The 21,807-nt window shown below is 46.9% G+C and overlaps 1 long non-coding RNA gene across 1 annotated transcript; it reads right to left on the bottom strand.

The window, feature by feature from the left end:
* Nucleotides 1-6,972: 6,972 nt before the first annotated feature.
* Nucleotides 6,973-20,537, bottom strand: LOC146206066 (uncharacterized). Its single transcript, XR_014703237.1, has 3 exons — nucleotides 20,041-20,537; nucleotides 12,913-13,004; nucleotides 6,973-7,430 (listed from the first exon to the last, which is right to left on the bottom strand). It is a non-coding gene; the product is annotated as an uncharacterized LOC146206066 (long non-coding RNA).
* Nucleotides 20,538-21,807: the final 1,270 nt, after the last annotated feature.

Raw genomic sequence — 21,807 nt, 5'->3', positions numbered from 1 at the left:
TATATACGAAGCGCCACCCCATCATTCTCGGACGCGCAGGTGCTAGCTCCCTTTGATCTGGCCTCGGCCTGTTTTTCTCCGTATTTTTTATTTTCATTATTTTTTCTTTTCACCCTCGAGCGAGCCGGGAAACGAGAGACGCACTCAGCGAGACGCGGTGCGTAGTTTGCCCGCGCTTAGCTGTTTTGCGCTAGAATCAAGAGAGGCTGCGTCGAACGTCGCGTTCCCTGGAAAAAGACATGCATTTCGTCCTTTTTTTCTTTTTTCGCCTCATGAGGCATCCCAGACGCCGGCTGCTTGTTTTGCAGGTCAGCTTAGTCTTTCAGCATATGCCGGGATTTGCTTGCCTTCGGCGGCGTATAAATACACGTCGCGCAGGCCGAGTAATCACCCCGGGCACGAGCCAAACAGCGCTGCCAGGCGAGCTCCGAAACACAAACTGCGCCTTATCAGTGCAGCTAAACCACCTCCTCGCAGTCCCCAACTTCCGTTTATAGACTCTTGCTTATAAGAAAACGTTTAAACTAGACAGATATCCACGTCTTTATGAGGTGCAGCTGCTCCCTTCGCCAAAACAATAACAAAAAAAAAAAAAAAAAAAAAAACAAGCACCTAATTTTGAGCAGGCTTACGGCGTGCTAAATCAGTCGTATTAGGTGTTCGGATCAGCCATGCCAGGCACGCCGGGTGCCCCTGCCCACCAAAAATTCCTGGATGCTGAAACAGCCTCTGCATTTCGCTTTTATTTCTCCACGCATATATCACCAGGACATCGCAAAAGCTTCATCCACGTGGAATGAAAGCTTGATTCGGACCCATTAGGCAGAAGCTGGCAGTTGCCGTTTCATATCCCCTCCCCGCTGTGTGTGTGTGTGTGTGTGTGTGTGTGTGTGTGTGTGTGTGTGTGTGTGTGTGTGTGTGTGTGTGTGTGTGTGTGTGTGTGTGTGTGTGTGTGTGTGTGTGTGTGTGTGTGTGTGTGTGTGTGTGTGTGTGTGTGTGTGTGTGTGTGTGTGTGTGTGTGTGTGTGTGTGTGTGTGTGTGTGTGTGTGTGTGTGTGTGTGTGTGTGTGTGTGTGTGTGTGTGTGTGTGTGTGTGTGTGTGTGTGTGTGTGTGTGTGTGTGTGTGTGTGTTTTGTTTTTTTTTCGGTCTACTTTCTCTTGCCTATCCTGTCATTTCATTCCTTCCTTGTTTTCTCATTATCTGGACAGCGAGGACTATAACACTGTGCGCATTAGTGTATACATTGGCCCTAGTGAATAAAGTTATAGTATCTGCGCACGGTTAATGTGTCAGACACATTCCCATGTTGAGCACCGTGGGGGGTGACCAGCTCGGCTACCGAAAAACAAATATAATCTGTTGGCTCACAAGACGCTTTCTCTGATCGGCCCCCAAAAAGTGGTCGGAACAAAATAAAGCAAATTATGCCACTGAAAACGTCAGAAACCTTTCCAAAGTTATTCATCATCCCCTATATGACTGTCCAGCCAGCAGTTCATCATCGCAAAAGACGTCCGAAACTACGATGGCAAAAACAGCAAAGCTAAGAAACAGAAAACTGGAGACCTTCTGGAGCGCACACCCAAATGTTTTAACTGCAATGGCGCGCACTGCGTGCACACTAGGTCGTGCACAATCTGGAAAAAAAAAAAAAAAGAAGAAAATATTAGAAGACAGAACAAAACATACCATACCATGAGGCTATAGAAAGCAATTCACCTTCCGTGAGAAGGGTACATTGCTGAAGGCTTGTGAAGCGGCGAGCGCATCCACCTTCAGGTTCAGTTGGCATGCAGGTCGGACTGCTGGAGCTGGTGTCGGCATTCAGGTCTTCACCTTGTTCACAGATGCCAGTGGCGAAATCCATAGGACTGAAAATCTCGCGGAAGGATCATGCGACCTCCGTCGGAGGCCCTGCCGCCGCCATCGGCAGCGGTCCACTTGTTGACACGCACCCAGGACAGTGCCACCTAATAAGCATGCAGGGCAACTTCCAATGGGCTCTGCTGTTGGAGCGGAGCCTAGTGCTAGCGACAGCATCAAAAAGGGCGAAGGCCACGCACCATCGCGACCCCGAATCATCTCCCAATTCCTCTGTGGAGGATATGGTGGCCACAGTAAGCCCGCCGGCATTTGAACTATCGTTACTGAAATGGCGATGGTGACCATCGCCACTTTTTAGTCCATGATCCTTTTTCAAGTATTAGCCCTAGAAGAGCCGAGCGCCAGGCAGGGAAAAATCTTGTACCCATTGAAAAACCGGTGGGTACCCGGTGGTACTAGGGAATGAACTTGGTATTTTCCAGGATGCGAGACGGATGCTCTACCACAAGGCTACCGCTCTATCATGCCGGGGAGCTGTGCTTCCGTATATTTAGCCGTCGCTACAGCGACTGCACAACTTCCGCGAACGGAAAAGACAAAAAATCTCGAATAACAGGACTGAACAAGCCGGAAACATGAATTTTGGTCACATCGTCATAACTCAGCTTACTAAACAAGGCGTTCCTTCACTGGAACTGTCGTGCTGTTCTTACGTTAAACGTTTCTCATAATTTATGTTTGTAAGAGATCAACCTTGGCCATAGTATAAGAATATTTTAAAGAAATATAAAGCCTTTCGAAGTGACCGGGAGTGAGCAAATAGGTCTCCTGGTGGTGTTGACATTACAAGTACAGAACGGTACGTTTTGCAACTCACAAAGCCAAGCTCAAAACGAAATATGCATAGCTCTTCAAATTGCAGAAGCAGTGGCTTCGTCGCTTGGGGTTTATTCGTGAATATAATCCGAGAGGGGCATTATGTAAAGATAGATAGCATGGGGTGTCTTTTTTTTCTCGTGATCTTATTTTAAAAACATGTGAGTACAGTTCGTTTTATCTTCTGGTGTAGGTTTATTTATAAAGGCTTGGAACGAGGGATGTTCTGAGTGCTTTACACGAAAGACGCAGAACAAGTTTATGTACGGGATCTAATCGTTTTAAGTATGATCGTCTTGCTAAACAAAACCGTAATAGCCTAGACAGGAGACAAGGCAAGTCCGATGGGAATTGCCTTATAGATAATCAATATATATACTCAGAGTTGTCAAGTATAAACAATGCAGTGTCTACCTAGCTGACAGCACTTTGAGGATGTTTAAATATAGTGCGGCTTTCTTTTTCAGGGTGTTAATGTAAGGTAGAGGTATGTGTGTTTTCTGACAAAGACTATGCTTAAAAGGTTTTTGATGTTTAAGAGGTAGTGCTCTGTCATTAAGATAGAGGGCAGGATCAGTTTGCAGGCCCCGTCTGAGCTAGGAAAGAAGAGCTACTGATTTCTGTGTGGAGAATCTGCATTCCTGTTTATCTGCCCATGCCACTAGTCTATTTATTTCAAGCTTGATTTGCCTTTCAGATGTCGATACGTTAGGAGACGTTAAAGTAGTCTGGAGGGCGTCAACGTATGCACTCAGTACATTAGGGACGATTTTCGCTACAGAATTCATTTCTGCTATGAAGAGAGCAGTGCTTAAAATCCAACCTTGTGGTACATCATTTTCTTGGATGAAGTGTCTTGAAAGTGTTCTACCCAAGCATACTTGAAATGTCCGGTCTGACAAAAAGTCCGTCAAACATTTCAGCATCCGGCAATGGATGCCAAGTCGCGCACGATTCCGAACCTCCTTGGAAGTTGTGCCAAGTGCTTTTCCGGTCGAAAAACACATCAAAACAGTATAATGGTTTCGAACAGGATTTTCAAGGCGAACTAGATGATCTGTTATTGAGTATGATTTCTTTAAAACCACAATGACAAAAGTCGAGAAATTAACTTGATTCAAGCACAAAGGTTAATCTGATATTGAGAACACTTTCAAATGCCAGACAACTCGTAAAGGCTGCGGGTGGTTTCTGAATGAAGGGCGACATGCCCGGTCGAAAATCTTTCAATGAATCCCTTTGTGAAGAATCATATTGGTCTCCGAAAAGCTGTCTTGCGCTCTTTCAGGCAATTTGGCTAAAGCGCACAGTGCAGGTCGGCCATGACATACGGTCACATGGCGTCACACAACCCGCCGACAAATCAGCCTCCGGTCAGGTCATGTCACCTGCCAGCTACCACCTGCAAAGACAGATTCGTGAGGAAGACCGGACAAGAATACTGACAATAACTTTTCTGCGGAGTAGAACCCCTAGTACAAGCGCAGTAAAAAATGTCAGAAAATGTGTGCCTAACACGCTAATCTTTCATCTCACTCTGTGTAATCATAACGCACATTGCAGAGAGCAAGTACGCATTCGCGCGCTCGAAGCGTCTTTCCGTAAGTTTACGGAGGGTCTAGCGTTTCGCGTCATATATTCAAACAAGGTTCACCTATCGTCCGTGAAATGCCTCCGAACCGGCCGTGCATGGAAATTGCCAAAGTTTCAGCCCAGATGGGCTCGTCGCGCTGGTCTTTCTCTCCACATGACGTGGGCTGGCATTCTTCAGGCCTTTCGAAACTGGAGCGCGCGCAGCGTCCGCGCGGGCAAGCGGAGCGTTTAATTGAGGACCGTTTCCCCTCATTCCGTTACACCTGCTTTAATGCGTGGCTCCTGGTTAGTGGAGTGTGATCTTATATTACGGGCCTCGAGGGACGGAGAGCCCGGAGCACGCGCGCTCATTGCACGGCGTTCGCGACGTCACGCGCATCGCCCCACTTTCCCTCCAAAACTTAATGAAGCGAAAGAAAACGTGTTCTACTCATACCGATGTTGAAAAAGAGAAAGAATTTCAAGCACAGGCGGCCTTTATTGCCGGCATGGTTCGCTAGAGGGAAATGCAGTACCGTCGTACCATCGTGAAAAACGGGAGAAACGAGATGATACACTCTTGCCTGGCGTCGCTTGGGGCACCCGGCACCGAAAGGAAGGGAGGGGGGATGGAACCGGCGGGCGATGACGGCGCTGCTCTCCTCGATTCTGTTTTCTTCGCTCGTTCTTTCCGTAACTGACGCAGCGGGATGAGCAAAGCGACTCCAAGCAAAACGAGGAACGAAATGTCTCTCCCGTGTACGGTGCGCACTGAAGCCGTCAGAGGCAGCCGGTGGTGGCCGATACAGTTGACAGTCCTTTTATATATGCTCTCCCCATGGACCCTTCCCGTAGTCTTTTGAGTTCGCGGCACCTGGCGAACCCCGGGATGAGGAGGTAACGGACGGTGAGCGGCGCAAGGAAATGCCCACCGGAGGAAATTGCGTGCGCTCAGCGGGGCCATTACCCTCCGGTGCACCCCTTCGAGCACGGGGCACGCGCCAGGGAGATGAGCCGGTGCCCGAGTGTGTACGCAGTGACGCGCCGTGGAGAGGCCGAATGCCGAGGGGTTGTGTGCTCACGTTCGAATCCTCTCCGCGATAGTACGAGTGTGAGGCTGCGCTGCAGCGCCGTCATTCATGCACTCCCCAAGGGGGCAACTGAGCCCGGAGAACCGTATCCGCCATGATACGGAAGAATCCCTCTCTACATTTCCCCTCTTTCTTTTAAATAGGGGTCGAGGGAGGCTGCCGAAGAATAACAGCAATAGAATGGAAAATAAAAGTGCGTTCCATCCATGGGCAGCGCACAAAGCGTACGTATAATACGCGACGGTGCGGCATCCCCTCCGGCGAAGCAGCGGCCACGCTTTCTCGAAGGAAGGGGAAAATAAGAATAAACAGAGCCGGGCCAGAAAAGAATCACTAAGGGAAGGGAGTGAAGGAAGGGAAGCGGGGTTGCTGCAACAGAAGCAGGAGAACGGAAACGGTTCTTTTTCTTGCGCACGCGGCCCGCCTGATCGAGCTATAAAACAGAAGCCGACTAAATCAAACGCTCCTCCGCGCCATCCCGGCTTACGCTTCGGTATCGCTCTTTTATCTGCGCCGAGCCTCGGGTTCCGTCGGCCCCGGCTCAGGAGAGGCTCGGAGTTTACGACCCGAGAGCGAAAATAGCTGAGTGCCGTCGATGGTCCCGCGTTAGTTCGCTCGCAAACAAGTTTTTTGAAGGGCTCCTGCGTGCGTGTGTGTGCGTACGGCAGCGAAAGAAGAATGAAATGAGGATTTGTACACTCCATAGGAAGGCGCTCGACATGGCGCTCTATCGGCTGCCACGGAAACGGCTGGTTTTGTGAACTCGGGCGGGTACGAAAATGTGCGTGTTATCGTGACTAGTAGAAAAGCCACACAGCTTCATTCTTAACTTTCTTCTCCTCCTTTGTGAAGTATGTGTGCCCGGCGAGCTAACGAAAGCATACACAAAAAAGGCAGTTACGGATATCGAGCGCATGACGAAAAACAGCCACGAAAAGTTCAAATAAGCACTCAAGACTTTTAAAAGAATTCCAACCGTTTTCCTTTCATTTTGGACGTCTGTGTCCATACCCTCTGAATGTTCAGTTCTGGAAGTCTTCGCAGTCGGTTTGCCCGTTTTTTTTTTTTTTTTTTTTTTTTCTTAGAGCCGAGAAGGCCAATTCACCCCAAGCAGCACACCAGCATTGGTCCAACAATGGTTCATCACTGGAAAAGAATGGCATCAATATTGGACTGATATTGGCATTTGGGCATTTTACTACATTCTCCATTCTTCGCCCATCTTTCGTTCCAAGATTGGTCCAGTGTTCAACCAAGCTGGAGCCACCAATGTAGGCACAATATTAGACTTTCCATTCATGCACCATGATTCTTGCCAATACTGTCCAGCATTATACCATCATTGTATTACCAATATTTGTTTAATACCAGCTATTCCATTGATGGCCCATTGTCAATGCCAATATCATACCAATGGTTAGCCATTGCAGGTGCACTGGCTACTCCATTCATGCCGCATATTGTCGATACCAATATTAATCCAATGGTTTATGGGTACACCGGCTACTCCATTCATGTGCCATTGATGATGTCAAGATTACACATTCTGTGGCACTGCCTGTGCAGGCCATACAATGCAGCCTTTTTCATTCTAGCCATATTCGTGACAGCACATCGAACTTGCTGGGACAATAATGGCCTTTCAAATAGGAGTGGCCATATAAATTCAAATTGTTGCTCATGAGCAACCAGTAGATATTCACAAAACAAGGGCATGGTTCACAAAAAGATAATATTTATTGCAATTGTTACTATAGACGGCAGTTGTTACTAGCCAGCGCTGAGAGCACACACAGCAGCAGTTAGCGGGGCAGTGGCAGGGTTGGTCAGGGCAGGGCGGGCTCTCGGGAAGTGGAAGGGGCCAGGGAGCTGGAGGGCACACTCATAGGCGTAGTGAGGGGGCTGACCCTGCAATTGCATTCACAGGTGGCATGCCTGGTTCGCCAGGGGAGGTTTCAGCATAACGCCTTTTTCTTCCACCCCCCCTGTCACAGGAACCAGGCAGCCACCTGCGAATAAATGCGTGTGCCTCCAAATCGTCCACCCCAACTTTTTCGCAAATGGCACCTGCACAAGAACAATGAGGAAACAATATTTACAACGCTATTACGAGGCATATAAAATCGCGCGCATTATTTTAGGAAGATGTAGAAAATTACAGGATTCATGTACCGAAATTTATGGTCAATGAGAAACACTATACTGATGAGTTCCAGACTAGTTTCAGCTGCCTTGGGTTTATTAGGATGAAAGACGCACATACATTGCATAGCATGTGACCTGTTGCATTTTGATCGCCTCCACAGCAATACGGCTGAGACAGCCAGTGTTTCATCCCACACTAGGAATTAGTGCTTGGTTATCGGCTGTCTCCGCATATGACTGGCGCGCTAGTTTTTTGCCGCTCCTACGCTTTCTGCGATGTGCAAACAGTTTATACTAATAATCGTTACCAAGAGAATGTTCGGCGACCATTTTCATTTTTTTTAAATGGCAAGATATAATATACACAAGCGATCTAAGCCCACGACTGCTGCACTGGCCGCTGGTTAGCTGATATACGCTTTTGACTGGTTTTGTGGGTAGTTCACTTAAACGGGAGCTCACTTAAACGGGTAGCTCACAGGTGCATCATTTTTACACATATACTGCTTGTCCAAGCAAATTTGATCCAAGGGATAAAAAAAAACATTTCGGAGGCAGGCAAAGGAAACCAGATATATATTGCTGGAAGCTACCTTGAGCGCCACAGAAAAGGTTTTGTTTGGAATCCTTATTGACATTATTTACCTAAATTACTGATTAATGACTTACACAATAAATGGTGTTGCTACTTTGAAGAGTACCGGCACAATCCACGTTTGATTATTTGTGATAAAGAACCCTCAAGTCTGCATTTTGAACGCCAGATACAATAGGAAACCACGAAAATACAGAAATCTGATTCCCGGACAATACAATTGAGGACTTGGCTTGGCTCGACAGCCCTGTGTAGCGTTAGACCTACAAGTTGCCTATGGTTTCTTCGTCCGCGCCAGCACATCGTCCAACAAGACTGTATTTGTATTTTACAGCTGAAAAATACTGTTAAACTCATTTATATCCTTACCGCTTTGTAGTCATTATCCGCATTGCAAAGTTCGGCGCGCTCATTGTAACTCGAGCCTTCATGTGCGCCAAAGGGCCGACGCGAAGCAACCATCGCCAGCATATCACCCTTACTCATGCATGGGGCTAGCAATCTTAGCGGCAGGTTGTTTTGTCCGCTCAAAATCATGTTGTGAGCAGCACAGTTGAGGTGCGCGAATGGGCTGGTAACGGTTTCGGTATCTACATAACCCGGAATTTATCTACAGCTGGAAAAAAAGGTACGCATGAGGTTTCTAACCGCAAATATTGAAACAGGGGTTTCCGAACGTGCTCACCGACTCTGTAAGTCCTATTTATTGTCTAAAGTGAATATTTAGTACTTGAAGCGAATAACCTCACTTCCCCACGTACAAAATAAAAATTTTCTGCGCTGTCCTCAGTGGCTGCCAGCAATGCACCACCGGTTTCCATCGTATGTTTCTAATGGTTTATTTATAACCCTTGGCTCAAGCTATGGGGCGCAGCAGGTGTAATGTAGCTTAAATAAAACCTGCAAGAGATCATATATATGGGTAGATTTGTAAGGTTTACAGATTTCACTTACAAATTCTACAGGAATCGCGTCACTGCGGCCTTTCTTTAAAATTGACACGTAATAGCGCTATATTCGTGGCTAAAATAAAGTAATCAACGCATTAATTCAGCTTAGCAAATGCAGCTGTAACAGAAAGTGAGGGGTGGCTACACCTAAGGTGTGCCTAGCTTTCTAATTTTCTTAGATGGCACAACCGTTCGAAATATGGAATATTAAAAAAAGCCCTTGATATTGGCTTTCTCACAGCGTATTATGGGTGCCTCAGATAAGAAACATAATCGAGGTCCCATGGCCATCTTTCGTTTCCAATGAAATTCTTATATGTGGTGGGCAAGTATCTAGACACAAAAGAATTAACCTTAGTTTTTCAAGATACGCGTAGTTTCCTCGAAAAAAAACTATTGTATGGTATATCTCTAGGGGTAGAAAACGCTGTTTTTGCCATTTCAAAATGTTGCAAGTTTGGATACCATGATTTTGTCATCTGCTCTTTTTTACTCACTAAATATATGCAGGTTTTATATTTACAAACACTATTAGAAACCTATTTTGTTTTTGCAGTTGTGTTATTAAAAAATCGCAAACTTTTCTTCAGGAGCGATACGCTGCAAAAATATTCATTTTTAACCTTATGTACTGGCATATGATGCATTAGGTTGGTTGCACTAAATATGTTTTCACTTCCTGACGCATGTTCTTAATTCCAGGCAGTATCTGGAGCTCCAGACCACTAGGTGTGTTCTCCACAACGCATCAAAATTCCTCAGAATTCGAAAACAGCAGTAAAGGGCAAATTTGCTGCAATTAAAAAAAGATCATCTTCGATTTTCATTCAAATCCCTCTCAAAAATCTTCAGTACCTCAAAAATATCACGGACTAAAAAGTGTTGCGTTATACTGTTTAAAAATATAACATTAAATATTAAACCGAGTGCTTGTGCTGATAATGGCCAAACTCAGCCTGCATTCTTGCAAGATCCAATAATATCTTGGCACAGAAACTATTTTTCTACATTATCTAGGTTCCATTCTTTATTTCTGAAAAAATTTGAAGCTCTAGATTTGTGTGTGTATCTGCATATTATTTTGAAATTGGACAAAAGTAAGAAAATGGTAAAATAAGGAAAACTGATTAGAATTGAAGAAACGGCGGCAACATCAATTTTTATCAAAATCTGTGGAAACAATGCAAAGTACTTTGTTAATTTGAGTCAGTAAATATATTGAATTCTGCAAAATGTAATATTAGAAATATAAAAATGCTTGTTTTTGTTCTATAGATGTGCTTATATGGCTCCCCCTTATGGAATAGGCATCAAAACTTCAATTTAGTATTTGCTTAATTTAGTTACATTTTACCTTAAGTAAAATTTAAAACATTGTCAGCGCTTAACACCGTTTTTCTGCTTCTGGGACAAATACTTAATATAGCTTAAAATGGTATTAATTCACTATTTCTGTCAATTTCATGGCAGAACGCAAGTGAAGGCTGAACTTTTTCTCTGTCCTGCATTCTTTTTTATTGCTAGGTGCAATAGTATTCAATCTAGGTTATTAATATATTATTCCATTTGTCAGATTTGACCACCACTAACAATACTATATTTTTGAAGATGATTTTTCAATGTGTAATTTTTATAATTACAATCTTAAACAAATCGCTTTCCAGCATGATACTTTTGGTGGCGTTACAGAGAACACACATAGCAGCTTAGAGCTCCAAATTCTGCCTTAAATTAACAATATGACCTGCGTAATAAACACAGAATATTTTAGTGCAAACAACGCAATGCGTCACGCCAGTATGTAAGGTTGAACATTAACATTTTTGTAGCGCGTTGTTCTTGAAGCAAAGTTCGCGATTTTTTACTAAATCAACTGCATCAATAAAACACACTTTTAATACTTCTTATACAAGTAAACGTTACCCAAATGCGGTGAGTAAAAAACAGTGGATGACAAAATTTTACGCAACCAGCCGGCCTCCAAACGTGCAACTTTTTGAAACGACAAAAACGGCGTTTTCCAGCTTTAGTGATAGGCGTTTTTTTTTTTTTTTTCGAGAATACTACGCCGCATCTGGCAAACCTAAGGGTCATTCCTTTGTGTCGAGACATTAGCCCACGACATATGAAAATTTAATTAAAAAAATGGTCATGGCACCACGATTACTGTTCCTGTCCGAATATTTGTTTTCATTTCGTCTCTTCAACAGGCTGGTTTAGCCAATGCGGTGAATAAAAATATCATCGCATATATTAAAGATTTTCGCGCTATATGTTATAGCTAAAGCTACCTATATTGTCACAACTGTCATACATTATTTGTAGCTGAAACATCACAAAAGGGATTCGATTGCAAATTGTTCGCTAGTTAAATAGACGTACGAGATGACACACGTATACTTTGTAGAATACAATTTAGGAAAGAGCAGATACAAACTACAGGCGAATAATGCTATGATATGGAGCATATGTATTACTCCGGTTAACAGTAAAAAAATCAACTTTTAACATATTAATATATTCGACAAACTATTGCATGCTCACATAGGAACACAATTAATGAGCTCATCCACGCATCTAATGTCTATGGGCATTAGACGTGTGGATGACTTCGTTTTATTCCAATTCGTGCGTCACTCAAAATAATTCAACGAGAAAAAAGTTAACGTCTACACAATTTTCAGTGAGTATACCACAAATTATACTAAGGTGCTTCGTACCATGGGTACTCGATAACAATCAGCTTCCACAACAAGAAGCAAGTTTTAGTGAAGTTTTTACGGCGTTCAAATAATGAATATCAAAGTTTAGGGGAATACAAAGGAATAATTCATCTTCTGTAATTTATAGGACAAAGGTTTCAAATTATATTCTGTCCATTCTGTCAGTATATAACAAATTAGTGTTTTGCATGGACGTTGAAACAAGTTCGGTTTGAAATTGTTCTGAGATTGAGACACTCCACTGTGGCGTTTAGACCATGGCCGCTTGCCTAGGAAAATTCTCACCCACGGGTTTCGAACCCGACTTCGGCGGCTGCGTTTCGATGGAGGCGAAACGAAGAGGGCTGTGCGATGTCAGCGCACGTTAAAGATCCCCAGGTGGTCGAAATTACTCCGTAGCCTTCCACTACGGCTCCTCTTTCTCTCTTTCCACTTTCACTCCCACCTTCCTCCCTTCCCTTAGGGCGCGGTTGAGATGTCCACAGAAAACAAGTGAGATAGTTACCGGTTACCGCGCCTTTCCCTTCCTATAAATCAATCAATCAGACGCGGCGGCATGGTATCGAATGTCGGTGACGGCAACATGTCCAGTTGGTTCGCGGAGGCCAAGGTGGGCTAATTCGTCGACGAGCGTGTCTGGCGGAGTTTATAAACAACGCTGTGCCGGCTATCGAAAAGGATATCCCCGTATCGTAGGACCGTATCGGCATTTCTTTCCCAAAGAGCGCTCCTGTGCGGAGACAAAGGCTCGTCGGCAGTGCACGGGGCCCGATCTTCGTCGATCGGGCCTCCAACAGGCTCTGTCTTCATTGCTACAGCATCGACATCGTTGCCGGAAGAGTGGATAGAGCGAGTCGATGCCGTCTGTTATGGGCAATTCCAGTGCGCATGTGACCAAAATGACCAAATGGAACGCACATTTATTTCATGGCAGAAAATATTTTACCCGTGTGTGCATGCGAATTATTTCAGTCCATCATTTTGTTTTCTTCTTTCCAGTTTCTTAGCCCGAGAAAATAGAGCGCCTCATCAAGTAGGTCTGTTTTTCGCAGTGGCGTGTTTCCGCTTCTCCACTGCGATAACTCGGCAGAGTTACTTTAGAGCTTATACTCGCGCAGATTTTGTGAAACCCTTACCATATCGATGCGTACAACCTTCGCTGCTTCTGGTAGCACGAAGTTGAGCAGCTGTTCGCTCTTGGGTCCAAGCCAAGCTGCGTCGAAGATGCCTGCAGAGACGCCAGCAGTTTGGGTCCATTTCATGCGTAGAACAAAAAACGACTGCGATGCCATCTTGTAAGAAGCCGTCTATACTCCTTCGGAGTACGGCACCAAAGTCGCATCTCGCTGAAATCACGCCGCATTTTTCAGTTTCTGTCCGTCCTTAAGTTTTGTTCGCGCCTATTATTCCATGCAGTCCAAGTGACGTTCTCGTTTTAGCCCACGGAGCGCAGCGCACTTGTCAGAAGCAAGTCAACTGCATGCAAAAAGTTCGCTACGCTTGCACACAAGAAAGCATTTGACGCAATGTATTCTTTACCATTTTTTTCCCTCTCTCTCTGTAAGCAGCGCATGGAACTAAGTGACAGCACAAGTAAAAAGTATCTTCCGAGCAGCAGCGAAATAGAGAAGTGTCTAGCAATATCGGCACCATGGCTTATACGATGAGTGGGAAATCGAATCACATCGTAGTGTGTGCGAGATTGTAGTGAGAATTATGCAGCAGCGACATTTAACAACGCATGTCGCTGTGCGTGCATGTCAAGAAACGTTCTTCCTCATTGAAGGCTAACGGAATTCGTGAATGCGTGTGTGTGTGATAGAGAGTGTTACGACCAAGCATCCGCATTTGCGCGCTCTATTGTTCGCCTGTGGGCATGGAAAAGTGCTGTGAATATGTGGTGATGGTCCAATGGCTCTAAGTGAGCCTGTTTCCAGGAATCCTGTTTTGTAAGCCTGTTTTGCTTTGTGGACACTCTGCAAATGCCAAATTGACCCTGCCAAGAGAACGTCTGGAAAAACACCAAGAAACGTCCCCCTGCGGGAAATGCAGGAAGTGCTTTCTTTCTTTTGTTCACCCTTCCAGTCGATAAGCCCTATCGTCCAGTGAGGAATGCCTACTTTCCAAAGGAGACGACAGAGTGACATGTCCGCTGACGTGCAGGACAAGAAAGGAGCATGACGCATACAGCCATTAAGTGATTTCCCAGGAATGCAGGAAAGATTTGCAATTGTCGAAAACGGACAATGCTGGGAGCGGATGCGGCGCCACGTGCACTCGGGTTTCTGAGAAGTAAAACCACTTGTCAGAACCAGCCTGTGGTTTCTTTGCTGAAGAATAGAAATGTACCTCCTCTCCTCGCCGTTCCCAAGCTTTTCCCGCCAACAAGTGATCACGCCCAACGAATGAATGCCGGACCAGTCAGTGCTTCAGACCATCAGTGCAGTGATGTGTTCGATTGGATGCCGATACCTGAGGGGCGTGCCCTGGATTTGGTTGGTCAGCATCTTCAGAGAGGGGCTGGACATAGGGGGTTTTAAGGACGCTGCAGAGCACGAAATGTCGCTCTGGGCCCTGGGTAAACGGCTCATCCAGTCGCTTCTCGATATGAACTCTTAAACGCTTGCCATTTTGCTGATGTACCCTTCTTTTTCGTGTAAATAATCTTGTAAATAAGTTTCTCAAAGTGCCATTAAACCTGCTTGTACATATTTCACCAACTTCGAAGATTCAATCCTACTTCAACCCCGAGTCTCTGCACGCTACCAAGTGAAGGCCGGGTCGACGTAGCCCCAGCGTCACGACAACTGGTGACCAGCGTTGGGATCTGAATCTACAAGCCACAACATCTGATGACTGGAGGTGGGATCTGAATCTACAAGCCACAACATCTGATGACTGGAGGTGGGATCTGGATCTACAAGCTACAACATCTGGTGATTCGAGGTGGATCTGAATCTACAAGCCACAACATCTGGTGATTGGAGGTGGATCTGAAGCTACAAGCCACAACATCTTGTGATCAGAGGTGGCATCCCAAGCAAGAAGCAGGAGCAACAATCGGCCAACAAGAGAGCAGCTCGGAACATCGATCGCATGTGTGGGTGAGTGCTTGGCTTTTCTTCTGATGTGGACCAGGTTCTAGAACAGGGTTAGATTTTAGAACTGGTAAAAAGTGTTGAAACGCCTTTAGGTTTGGTAGTTTGCACTGTTGTTTTGGAAGTAGCCGACACTCGGAGCGATCATGGACCTACAAAAGCTGCAGAAACCGGACCTGTTGCTATTGTGTGAGGAATTGGGAATTGATACAAGTGGTTTGGCACGAAAACCCTTGATTATAAAGGCAATCACAGATTTGGGAACCGATGATGAGGAGCTCAGTGAAGCATGGAACCTCATCGGACAAAAAAAGGAGGAGCAGCTCAGACAGCAGAAAGAGCGGGAAAAAGAGGAAAAGGCGCGTGAACTTGAGAGGGAAAAAGAAGAAAAGAAGCGTGAAATTGAGAGAGAAGCAAAAAGGCTGGAGCTAGAAGTTGAGCTCCGGAAATTAGAACTAGAGTTGAGCAAGAGGTCGGGCAATTGTCCCCAGCTAGCGGTACCTCTTCTCAACAAGGAGGCAGGTTTCAAGATGTCAAAGTACATGCAGCCATATGTGATATCAGGGGATATCGGTCTGTATCTGGTTAACTTTGAGCGAACCTGCGAAAAACTGTCCTTCCAGCGAGACACGTGGTCTCGGAGATTATTGACGGTTCTGCCCTGCGAGGCAGCGGAGGTTGTCGCGCGGCTAAGCAAGGAGGACGCGGACAACTACGAGAAGGTCAAAGCTTGCCTTCTGAGAAAGTATAGGCTTAGCGCCGAGGCGTTCAGACAACGTTTTCGGAACGCTACTAAGTCCAGAGACGAGAGTTACCCTGAATTCCTGTACAATCTCAGAGTCAATTTGGGCGAGTGGCTAAAGAGCACTGATTCCTACAGTGATAGGGACGCTGTAGTCGAGCGAATTCTTTTGGAGCAGTTTTATAACTGCCTCCCAGGAAAAGAAAGAAATTGGTTACAGGACCGAGGCGATATTAAGTCGGCAACTGAAGCTGCCGAACTCATTGAGGAGTACGCCTCGCGCCGACAATTCAGCAACCCAGTAGTGGATAGGCCCCGCAATCCCAAGTTGAGGGTGAATAACCGTCAGAAAAGGCACTTTGCTAGATTTGCAAACGAAGAAAGGAAGGCTTCTTCAGGCAAACGCCCTAGAAAGGACGGCAGTGAGAAAAGTGGGGAAGTGACCAACGCGCAGAACACAAAGAATAAGCTTGAGGCTAGGAAGCCGCTCACATGCTTTAGGTGTAATGAGCAGGGTCACATTGCCGTCAACTGCCGGAAAGAAAAGATTGCTTTCTCGTATGTCAGTGACTGCGATGAACATATGCATCTTTTGGAACCTTACATGCATGACCTAGTAGTCAACGGGAAGCCTTGCAAGGTACTGCGCGATTCGGCCGCAACGATGGATGTTGTCCATCCGGCGTATGTGTCTGCTTCCGACTATACAGGACAGTGTGCATGGATCCGCCAGGTAGTGGAGGAACAGAGTGTGTGCTTGCCAATCGCGAACGTGGTCATCGAGGGCCCTTTCGGCGAGTTAACAACCGAGGCTGCCGTTTCAGGAAAGCTTCCTAAGTGCTATCCGTATTTGTTCTCCAACAAATCGGACATGCTACTGCGAAAGAGGGGCATCCTTTTCGGAGACAGAGTTGTGCAAGCCTTAACACGTTCAAAGACGCGAGAACTAGCTACACTGCTCATTCCAGAAAAATCCACAGCGGAGGAAACGGCAGTTAAAACAGTGGTAGATGCGGAAGATAACAGGTCAGAAAACTTTGAGAGCGAGGCATCTCAAATAAGTCAACTTGAAAGTGAGCTTGATGAGACGCGGAATGAGGACGTTCTTGAGAATAACCTCTTGCCGCCAGTGTCTAAATCTCACAAGACTTCTAAGTGGAACCCGAGAGGACTTAGCTATGGAGCAAGCCGTGGTAAATCTAACGTTAAACCTTTTCGAGGAGATGGGGGACAACTTGATTTGCCTCAGCGAAAAAGGAAGCAACGCTCAGGAGCTTCTCAAAAAGACGGAGCAGAGAGGAGAACTAAAGAAATCCCAGCTGTCCTATCTGGGCGAGATAATAACAGAGTTTGAGGCCTGCTTCGTGGACAGGCCAGGCAGGACTGATTTGACTGAGCACGATATTGAGCTGACTTCAGACGTGCCAGTGCGATCAAGGTGCTACCGATTTTCTCCAAGGCAAAGAGAAATTCTGGATAGGGAAGTAACTCGCATGCTGGAATTGGGAGTAATAAAACCCTCGGAAAGCGATTATGCTTCGCCTATGATCTTAGTAGAAGCTCCAGGTAAAGACCCTAGGCCTGTGGTAGACTACCGAAAGCTAAATTCTCTCACCAGGGATCAAGTGTATCCTATTCCGAATATTGAGGAGAGAGTAGAACAGGTCAGTAGAGCGGCATATGTGACTACGCTGGACCTTACTCGAGGATACTGGCAAGTACCGCTCACTGAACGCGCCAGCAGATACGCGGCTTTCGTCACTCCGACGGGCAGCTACCAGCCAACAATGATGAGTTTCGGGCTCAAAAATGCTCCATTTTGTTTTTCCCGACTCATGGATAGGGTTTTAAAGGGGTGTGAAACATTCGCGGTGCCTTATTTAGACGACATTGCGGTTTTTTCCGACTCATGGGCGGACCATATGGTACATCTAAGAGCTGTACTGAGCCTTTTGCGTCAAGCTGGACTAACCGTAAAGGCCGAGAAATGTTGCCTGGCAAGGGCGACCGTGGACTACTTGGGTCACAATGTAGGTCAAGGTTTCAGGAAACCCAGCGAGATTAAGATTTCTGCGGTAGCAGACTACCCGCGGCCGAGCACGAAGACGGAAATTCGGGCATTCTTAGGGCTGACGGGATACTACAACCACTACATCCCTCACTATTCATCTTTGGCTAGCCCTCTGACCGACGCTCTCCGCAAGACAGAACCGACAAATGTAGTCTGGGACGAACAAAAGGAAGCCTCCTTCGTAAACCTGAAGGCTGTGCTGATTAGCCGTCCGGTATTGCGAGCTCCAGACTATGACCGAGAATTCACGGTCCAGTGTGATGCCAGTGATCGAGGGCTAGGTGCTGTTCTCTCCCAGAGAGATGACGACGGTAATGAGCACCCCGTGCTCTACCTGAGCAGAAAAATGAGTTCTAGAGAGAGGGCTTATTGCGCGTCAGAGAAAGAGCGCGCTTGCATTGTATGGGCCATTCAAAAATTGCAGTGCTATCTTGGAGGGGCCAAATTCACCGTAGAGACGGACCATTGTCCCCTGGCTTGGCTGCAAACTGCGACATCGAAGAACAGTCGCCTTCTTAGGTGGAGCTTGATTTTACAGCAGTACAATTTTGAAATAAGATACAAAAAGGGGAAGTTAAATGGGAATGCGGACGCGCTTAGCCGCTCTTTCTAAGCGGTCCGAGATGTTCCTCACCATGTATCCAAATTGATAATCAGGTTTTTTTTTTTTTTTTCGTGCGCTTGTATATGTGTGGCTATGTAAAGCAGCACGTTTGGTTTTCTAGGAATACGTGGGTCCTGAACGTCTTGAGAGTGGGCTTTTCTCGAACAACAATGGCAGTTTTCTTTTAACCTGGTCTCTTCAGACGGGAGCCGAGTGCTTGCTTCGACATGTGGTTGAGTTTCAGACAGCTCGAGCAATTTGGCCTACAACAATCAAGACAACGCGACAAGCAACAGCGAGCTTCAAGCGTTCACGTGCAGGCCATTAAGTCGTCTCTTCATGCAGCAGCTGGGACTGCTGCCCTCCGAGACTCTTCTGGCGGGGGAGGAGGCTGTTACGACCAAGCATCCGCATTTGCGCGCTCTATTGTTCGCCTGTGGGCATGGAAAAGTGCTGTGAATATGTGGTGATGGTCCAATGGCTCTAAGTGAGCCTGTTTCCAGGAATCCTGTTTTGTAAGCCTGTTTTGCTTTGTGGACACTCTGCAAATGCCAAATTGACCCTGCCAAGAGAACGTCTGGAAAAACACCAAGAAACGTCCCCCTGCGGGAAATGCAGGAAGTGCTTTCTTTCTTTTGTTCACCCTTCCAGTCGATAAGCCCTATCGTCCAGTGAGGAATGCCTACTTTCCAAAGGAGACGACAGAGTGACATGTCCGCTGACGTGCAGGACAAGAAAGGAGCATGACGCATACAGCCATTAAGTGATTTCCCAGGAATGCAGGAAAGATTTGCAATTGTCGAAAACGGACAATGCTGGGAGCGGATGCGGCGCCACGTGCACTCGGGTTTCTGAGAAGTAAAACCACTTGTCAGAACCAGCCTGTGGTTTCTTTGCTGAAGAATAGAAATGTACCTCCTCTCCTCGCCGTTCCCAAGCTTTTCCCGCCAACAAGTGATCACGCCCAACGAATGAATGCCGGACCAGTCAGTGCTTCAGACCATCAGTGCAGTGATGTGTTCGATTGGATGCCGATACCTGAGGGGCGTGCCCTGGATTTGGTTGGTCAGCATCTTCAGAGAGGGGCTGGACATAGGGGGTTTTAAGGACGCTGCAGAGCACGAAATGTCGCTCTGGGCCCTGGGTAAACGGCTCATCCAGTCGCTTCTCGATATGAACTCTTAAACGCTTGCCATTTTGCTGATGTACCCTTCTTTTTCGTGTAAATAATCTTGTAAATAAGTTTCTCAAAGTGCCATTAAACCTGCTTGTACATATTTCACCAACTTCGAAGATTCAATCCTACTTCAACCCCGAGTCTCTGCACGCTACCAAGTGAAGGCCGGGTCGACGTAGCCCCAGCGTCAGGACAGAGAGAGAGAGAGATCACTTTCCAAGCTCGTCAACACATCAATGTGGCTCCAAGCATTACACGCACACACTAAATAAGTGTGCCTCTGCCACAGGTTGTACCGATTGTTATCGTTGAGATTGATTTCCAGCTGCTGAAAAAATTTCGTTTCGCTGTTGGTGAACTTCGTTGTTTTATTATTATTTTTTTTTTAGTAATTCTGCAGTAAGCGTAGCGAATTCGACGGTGCAATGGGACAGTGTCAGTATACTAATATCCTAACGTTAAATATAGCGCCACAGCAATGCTACCGAAGTGTCAAGGAAAGAAAGCCGCAATCACCCCACGCATGTCTCCAGAACCATTTAAACGCACTCGCTTACAGTAGGCGGTCTCACCCACGGGTCTAATGCCAAAAGATCCGCCGTTCATCTTCTGGAGCGAAAAGCAGCGGCATTCCGGCGGCGGTGGTCTGTGCCGCTGTGGAACACGTGTTTCCGTTCCGCGGCGGATCCTTGCGACGCCCCCAAAAAATGCGCCGTCTGGCGATGCCACGACAGCCCGGCTCGCTCATCGCGCCGCTTCGTTTTCGGCGGCGGGGAAGCCATGCGTCGTCGCAGCCGCTCTTTCGGCCGCGCCGCCGCACCCCGAGTCGACAACTGGACCGTTTCACCAGGCACAACTGCGCGGCGTCCGCAAAGAGCGAGGCCTCGCGTTCCGCCGGCATTCGGCGGCCTCTTGTGCGAGTGTTGCTTCACGGGCGGCCCTTGATCTTCGCCGCCCACGGTGTGGCGCAAAACGGACGAGCGGGCGGCGGCACGAGAGGATCGAGGACGCTTATCTCGCACGCAACCGAGAGGGCCCCACAACGGGCCGCCCTATCTCTGGCAGCCGCCTCGATAGGCCACTCGAGCCCTCGGCGACGCGGAGCGATAAAAAAACGCGTACCAGGCGCGGCATGAAATTTCGCTCGAGACACTTGGGCTGTGCGCCGTCAACTGCGGGGCTCCGAGGTCGTGTCCGCGCCGACGAGTGTGCGCCCGCAAAGAGCGGAAGTTTTGTTCAAGGGGGCACAACAACAGCACGTCTGCGCTAGTGTTCCAGCTCTAACATACGATGTGCGCGGGCTATCCGGGCACCGGAATACCCAACAGAAGATATGAGACCCTTTTGACCATAGCCCGTACCTAGACGTCCTGTATAGCCCGTACATTGGTCGAAGAAGTGCAGCATTTTCGCGAAATTATTTCACGCTCTACTGCACACGACATATCGCGCAAACAACGCACTGCACAAGAGCCATTGTTAAGATGTCGCCTGGAAACAGCTTTTGAAGTTTCTACACCCTTACTGCCTTCTGCCGCAGCAAAAGAACAATTGGAGGGCACGAGCTATCATCGTCAGAACACAACGTGAGGCGTCCTCACTCGAGACCAATGCTTCCATTTACCTGTGTTTCCTCGCTGAGGGGAAAACAGAGCAGATCAAGTAAGCATTACTTCACCGCCATGCAGCATCCAAATTACTTTCCGGCACACGAGAAAACCGCCGGAAGGCGACAACCACAGAAATGCAGAAAGTTGTGTCTCAGTAGAAGAGCTGCTACTAGTGCTACTAGTTCCACTTCCTTGACGGTCAAAACTCACTGTATGAGCAGATGCTAGAAATAGATGCGCACGCACTGGGGCAGCCGTTTCCGTGATTCATCATAGCACATTTAGAAGCCAAGCTTCCTCCACACGTATACCTTATCATCTTATAGCACTGCATGCACTGGTTGTTTGCCCGAAGAAGTTGCTGCGCGTTTGCGGTTCCACTTGCGCACTGATGACTGCCGAGACGCTGGCGGCGTGTCTGATTTTTTTTCCCACTGACCCTGAACAGCTGCAGTAGCAAAACAACTGACATAAGCACACTGCAGACAGAGAGAGGAAGAAAGACAGGGAGGCTAACCAGAGGCAGCTACCAGATTGCTGCTTTACGTTAGGGAAAGGGTTGGGAGACAGAAAGTAGAAGAAAAGAGAAAATTAAGCACAGAAAGCGAGGATTAGCATCACAACTGATTGGCTCAAACAACTTGCGCAAACTCATGGAATCATACTTGGATTACGATTCCACCATAGCTTGTTCATTAGAATCTTTAGTTTATTTTCCACTATGAATGA

Source organism: Amblyomma maculatum, chromosome 1, assembly GCF_055883805.1.
Source record: "Amblyomma maculatum isolate TAMU_Amacu chromosome 1, ASM5588380v1, whole genome shotgun sequence".
Lineage (NCBI taxonomy): Eukaryota > Metazoa > Arthropoda > Arachnida > Ixodida > Ixodidae > Amblyomma > Amblyomma maculatum.
The sequence above is the reverse complement of the archived record's forward strand: the minus strand, read 5'-3'. Positions and strand labels throughout refer to the sequence as shown.